Source organism: Protobothrops mucrosquamatus, unplaced genomic scaffold (genome assembly GCF_001527695.2).
Source record: "Protobothrops mucrosquamatus isolate PMUCROS unplaced genomic scaffold, P.Mucros_1.0 scaffold1964, whole genome shotgun sequence".
Lineage (NCBI taxonomy): Eukaryota > Metazoa > Chordata > Lepidosauria > Squamata > Viperidae > Protobothrops > Protobothrops mucrosquamatus.
In genome coordinates, this window is record NW_015388081.1 from 75,774 (window position 1) to 83,037 (window position 7,264).

Below are 7,264 nucleotides of genomic sequence, written 5' to 3' on the forward strand. Positions count from 1 at the left end.
AACCTGGAAGGAAGAACCTTACCAGGGGACTTTGCAAAAAGTACAATGTCAGATGATGAGGCAGGGAAGGGAGAAAACCCCATAGAAAGGGAGCCTTCCCCCCGACCGGGATCCCGCCAGCTATTGGGATCCGAGAAGTCATACTCCTCAGGAGAGGAAGTGGTGGAAATGCACAACCCCAAACCTCGGTGGTCGATGGGCGTTGGCAAAAAAGACGAGTGGGAAAAGAGAACGAGAAAGGTGACCCTGAGACGGAGCAGCCACCAACCTAAATGGAAGCAAGAGATGGAGAAATCCCTGCATGTTAGCGAAGAAGAAAAAAGTTGTGCACAGCACTCGAACTGGATTCTAGAGAAAGCTATTGACCTGATGAAAAGAACCCTCGGCTCTCTAGGGGAGGAGAAACCTGAACCCCACGGCCACACCAACACCTGGAGCTGCAACTGGAGAGACACGGAGGGGGAATCAGAAACTGTAGTCCTGGGGACCTCCGCTGAAACAGCAGCTACCACTTCGGCAGCCCGCACTCCTCGCCGAACCGCAGATGGCAATCAGGATGGGAGACAATATCATCGGCGGTAAAGGCACCAATTCATCCAAAGATTCCCACCACTGGACGTGATATTCAGGGGGGAGCTGCCACGCTTGGGGTTCTTCCTAACCCAAGTCCTTAGCTACATGGAAGAATACGGACGGGACATCCCCAGTGATAAAGCATGTATCCATATTGTGGAATCCACTCTGGACAGGGCGGCCGCAGACTGGATGGTGAACCTGCATGATTACAATGCCCCAGAGTTCAACAACTTCAACCGCTTCATGTCCTCTCTGAGAAGGTGATTCGAGGACCCCGTGGTTGATCAAAAGGCCCGAGAGAGAATCAAGATGGTGAGGCAGGGCAGACGCCCAGTAGCCGAATATACCCAAGAATTCCAGGCCATTGCCAACAAGCTGAACTGGCTGGAAAACATCCTCCTTAGCCATTTCAAAGATGCCCTAAACTACGACTTGTATGATGCTTGCCTGCCTCAAGGGGACCCACACCAACTCAATGAATGGTATGTCCTGGTGGAGGAAGCAGAGATCAACTTACTGAAGAGGCACCCCTGAGGAAAACCATGGGGCCACTCACCTCTTGAGCCGATGCACGAGCCAGCTATGTCCAAGAAGTCAATGGGCTGTTTCAAATGTGGGAGAGAGGGGCATCACGCCGTAGAATGCCGCTTGAAAGCCCCTCAGCGCAACCCAGACCGATCACCGGCCAGGAAATCAGGGAAGTCCCCAGCCAAGCCAAAAGAACCTGCCATGAGGGCAATAGAGGCTGTGGAGTCCCCAACTCCTGCCAAGCATGGGGAGGAAACTCCGGCCTACACCGCAGGGCTGGTGGACACCTTGGACGACAGCTCGGAGGGCGAAACCCTGGTAAGTGGACCCATTGCACCCATCCTCAAGACAGTGACTATATTAGTTCCCTCCATGCCCAAAGCTGTCAAAGTGAAAGCCTTAATAGACTCTGGCTGCACCCGCTGCCTCATTAGCCTGACGTTAGTGGGGAACTTGGGCATTCCGGTGAGGAGGCTGAAACAACCAATCTCATTTGGCCAGTTAGATGGGTCCATAGCAAGAGGGGTGCCAGCTACCCTAGCCACTTTATCAGTCCACCTATCCCTGGGGAACTATGAGGAAGACATAATGTTTGTAGTGACCCCAGGCATGGAATGCCCAGTGATCCTAGGGCTGGAATGGTTAAAAAAATAGAGCCCCTGGGTAAATTGGAGGACGGCAGAACTCAATTTCCCGAAGGGGGATTGTGTGAACTTAAAAACCCAAGGAGTTCTACCAAACTTAGGAACAGAGAAAGCATCGATGGGAAAGGAAAAGGGGCTATCCGAAATACCAGAGGAATACCGAGAACTTGCTGGAGTTTTCAGTGAGGAGTGGGCGGATGAATTTCCCCTTCACCGACCCACAGATTGTGCCATAGAATTCAAGCCTGGGGCAAAACTCCCAAAGCCCAGACTATACTCTATGAGCCCTAAGGAGAAGGAATAAATGGAAAGATTCATAAATAAAAACCTTGAAAGGGGGTTTATTGAGCCGGTCAAGCCTAAAGTAGCAGCCCCGGTCCTCTTTAGAGAAAAGAAGGATGGCACTATATGCTTGTGCATGGACTACCGCTCCTTGAATGCAATCAATGAAAGCAACCTATAACCCCTATCCCTCATGAAGGACATGTTATCCCATCTCTCGAAAGTAAGAATTTTCACTAAACTAGATCTAAGGGAAGCATATTACCGCATTAGAATTAAGGAAGGGGATGAATGGAAAACCGCATTTAATTGCCCAATGGGGTGCTACCAATTCAAAGTTTTGCCATTTGGACTACAAGGCCTCCCCACAGTGTTTATGCAATTATTCAACGAGGTACTAATGGAGCACCTATTTAAGGGGGTCCTGGTTTATCTAGATGACATCCTTATCTTCACCGAATTCAAAGAGGAACATGTCAACCTAGTCAGAGCAGTTTTAAAGAAACTGCGAGCTGCCCACCTATATGCCAAATTATCAAAATGCGAATTCCACCAGGAAAGAATAGACTACCTGGGTTATCGCATATCCCCACAGGGCATCGAAATGTACCCTGAGAAGGTCAGAGCAGTACAAGAATGGGCACCACCTCGCACAAGGAAGCAGTTGAAAAGTTTCCTGGGTTTTGCAAACGTTTACTGCCAATTCATTCCTTTGGTCGCCCAAATAGCCCTGCCCCTCACGAACTTACTAAAAATGAAGGGAGAGTCCTCAGTGAAACCTAGCCTGCCACTAAAATGGACAATAGAATGCCAAGCAGCGTTTGAGAGGTTAAAGAGACTTTTTTCTGCCGAACCCATACTGAGGCACCCAGACACAGATAAACTTTTCGTAATACAGGGGAACTCCAGCTTTGTGGCAGTGGGGGCTGTACTATTACAAGAAAACGATGAAGGGGTATTGCAACCATGCGCATATATGTCCAAGAAACTCACCAAAATGGAACAACATTGGGCTGCGTGGGAAAAAGAGGCATACAGGGTGCGTTGGTCATTACTTACATGGTGCCATTTCCTTGAAGGGAATAAAATCCCTTTACAGGTCTGGATGGACCACAACAACCTGGAAGCCTTAAAAACACCAGGAAACTCACTCCCAAACAAGCCCGCTGGTCCCAGCATTTTCACCAATTCCGTTTCACACTCAAGCACTTGCCGGGGGGGGGGAGAACTTCCTGGCAGATGCACTGTCTCACATGCCCCAATATAACAGAATGCGAGCCACTGATTCTAAACCACTCATGCCTGAAACACAACTGGCAGCGCCAGTAACCACCAGAGCCCAAGCTAAATTAAAGCCGCAGCTGGGTAGCCAAACAGGAATCGAATTCCGGAAAACTTTGGAAACAGGTGAATGGTTCCAAAAAAAATAGACACGTGTGCACAATCAAGGATGGACTGCCATGGATGGGGGAAAAGTTATATATATCAACCACCCAGAAGGTCACTTTCATGCAGCTATGCTATGACACAAAATCAGCAGGGCATTTTGGATTTGTAAAAACATTACATTTAATTAAAAGGCAATTTTGGTGGCCGTCCATGAAAAAGTACATAGAAAGTTACGTGGCCAGCTGCCCAATGTGCGCAACTGCTAAGAGGTTGCAAGGGAAATTGCACAGACTGTTACAACCAGTGACAAATCCCTCAGCCCCCTGGAAAGATATAGCCATGGATTTTATAGTGGAATTACCAGAAAGCAATGGAAACACTGTCATCTGGGTGGTTACGGACTTGTTTTCCAAACAGGAAAACACTTTATCCCTTGCCAAAAGATTCCCACCGCAAAAACCTTTGCGAAACTATACCTGTTTTGTTTTCTCTACAGGTGGATCTCTCTGATTTTTAAAGGGGCAGGATGTCAGAATCCAGTTATATTTCATTTCTATCTATCTCCTCTGATCTAAAACCAAAACTCACCTTTCCCTGGATTCTGCGATACTTTCAAGGGGGAGGGGGATATGCATGCGGGTTTATTGCTTTCACTCCATTTGCTACAATGTAACCTTTTGTTTATTGACTCCATGACTGCTATCCATTACAATGTAACAAATTTCCCCCTGCACTATGCATCTCTCTGAACCTTCTTTTCCCTAACCGGGCAGCTAGGAAAAGTGTGTGGGGGGGGGAAGAAGTACAAACCTCCGGGACCTGGCTTATCTCTCCATTCTCAAAAGGAGGTGTGAAGAGCTGTGGATCATCGCACTACAAATGGAGTCAGATTGATGTTATCTCCGCTTTCCCACAATGGACCTAACACCTGGGGATTGGCCAATCTGAATCGTCTGGATGAACTGTGGGGTGGGGTTTGCTTAGGGACACTTTAAAGTAATCGATCTGTAAAGAAATCTCTCAGATCCTGTCTATTGTGCCTGCTATCAACTACTCTTAATAAAAGTTCCTGTTGGAAGAAATTGTTTCCAAGAGTTCTGCTTCCTTAAGATGTGGGTCCTTACACACTGATTATTTATGTTATAGTTAGGATATGCTGGAAACATATGAAAGAATATCTGTGGTGTAGGTAACTGAGAAACCCTTGAGATGTCATAATGATTTTGAGGTTTGTTTTCACCTGACGTCTTCTTAGTTGTTTAAATCATTCTGTTATATGAAGAATTTAATAGCTCATCAGGTGCAGACCTATGTAAAATCTGTATGTCTGTCTCTTTCCTATGTTCAAGGAACTCCATTCATGGAAATGTCCAGTTAAACTACTTTGCCTTTTTTAGAGAACCTTTATGAAGCAAAAGATAATAAGTTGCCAGTGGATTATAACTCATCAAATTTGCAGATGATACCAAACTGACAGGAGTAGCCAACACCCCAGAAGACACTCAGGATCCAAAAAGATCTAGACAAACTTGAACAATGGGTCCTATCCAACAAAATGAGTTTCAATGTGGAGAAAAACAAAGTTTTACATTTACAATACAATCCTGGATTGTATAAACAGAGGCATAGAATCAAGATCACACGAAGTATTAGTACCACTTTATAAAACCCTAGTAAGACCACACCTGGAATACTGCAGCCAGTTTTGATCACCATATCACAAAAAAGATGTAGAGAGTTTGGAAAAAATTCAGAGAAGAGCAACTAAGATGATCAAATGCCTGGAGATGAAAACATGCGAAGAACGGCTGCAGGACTTGGGTTTGGCTAGTCTAAAGAAAAGAAGAAATAGGGGAGACATGATAGCAGTATTCCAATATCTGAGGGGCTTCCACAAGGAAGAGGGGGTCACTTTGTTCACCAGAGCACCAGAGGGAAGGACGAGAAACAATGGTTGGAAACTGATCAAAGAGAGAAGCAACCTGGTATTAAGGAAAAATTTCCTGACACTGAGGATCATCAACTAGTGGAACAGCTTGCCTCCAGAAATCGTGGGTGCTCCATCACTGGAGATTTTTAAGAAGAGACTAGACAATCACCTATCTGAGATGGTATAGGTTCTCCTGCTTGAGCAGGGGGCTGGACTAGAAGACCTCCAAGGTCCCTTCCAGCTCTATTCTATACACTGCTTTTTTGTAAAAAAAAAAAAAAAAAAAAAGGTGCTGGAACTCACACACGTCATACAACCCACCTTGTCTACCCTACAAGGTTTACCTTTGTAGTTGAAAAAAAAACCCTTCAATTTTTAGTGTGTCTAAAAGACTAGGATTTTGTTCAAGGTAAGTTAATACTATTAATGTTACCATGCACTGTGTGGCTTTAAATTACAAGGAGGCACTTTGTTAATCTTTTGGGACATTTACCATTGGCATACCCATTTAGTTTAATGAGTGGAAATATCAGCTTTCTATGTGGAATGAAATTGGCAAAATTTGGTTGCTTGTAAAAGATTGAATTATTTTTAAGAAGTTCTCAAACAAGGTGGAAAAATGTACATTTGGAGTTTAATATGGATATTGACTTGAAACAAATTGAAGTTGAAACTTTGTCAGTAAACAAATTACTTTTAATTTACCTTTAAGTTAAACCCAATTTAATAAATAGATCTGATTAAACCTGATACTATAGGTCTACCTTTACATCTGACCAATACATAATTAATATATATTATTATTAATAATAATACCTACAAATCACAAGACATTGGCTTTATTCTTATTCTTCCCCTCTGCAGTTTGAATATAAAATATAAAAGACTAAAAAGAGATTTTCGTAGACATTCCAGCCTTTGAACTACCCAAGGAACCGAAACAGCAAATTTTGCTGTCAGGTGAGTTTCCACACCAGCCTTTCTTTCCTCTTGCTTTGCCACTTTTTAAGCTCACACCCCACCTTCTCTAAGGGAAGGCAAAAGGCTCACTCACCCTCTCGTGAAAGATGGCCTCCATGTTTATGTGTCTCCCACTGCCACCATTGGCTTCCACACCACATGGTCTGACCTACCCAATCAAGCCACGCTCTGGCTGTGGTGCTCCGGTGCCTCATGGCTCCTCCTAGAGGAGGCAGACAGTGCCGGAGGGGACCCCACTCACATCGTACTGCCAGCAGGGCATTTTCAAAAACAAATGAGGATAGGAAGGGAAACAATAGGAAAAGAACGCAACTCTGGAAAATCCATCGAAAACAGGTGCCAGAACTCTGTTTTAGTGCGTTCTGTGACAAAAAAGCCCTGATTCTATATACAGCACCAATAGAACCCTTTTTCAGTATGCTGCTTTGTAAAGTCTCATTACAATATTTTAAAGATGCCAGAGCTGTTTATGTAATGTGTATTTAAAGCTAGTTTTATGGACAACAGGAAGATTCACTTGTGTAAAAACATAATGCTCACTTTTCTCCATAATACATTGGATGGTGCATGACTGGGCCTGCATAACGGATGGCCAGCCAGTGGATAATATTAGTGTATAATTGTTACAATAATTGTTTACTGTATAGCACAGGTTCACAACTGTTTTGGGACAGAGAACAGGTTTGGAATATTGAAAGCATGTTGTAGGCACCTTCACAAAATTGTGGATTCAGCCAATTAGAAAATAAGCTTTCACTAGAAGCAAATTGGTACGGTTGCTCTTTGTATGTTCTAATATTCAGTATATTCTTTAATACTTTGGGTTTTTCTTTGATTTCATGGATGTATTTCTGAAATCACATGCTGTCTAAAACTTGTATAGCTAATACAATGATTAAAGAGTGAATTTATCTTTGTGGTCTATATTACTATA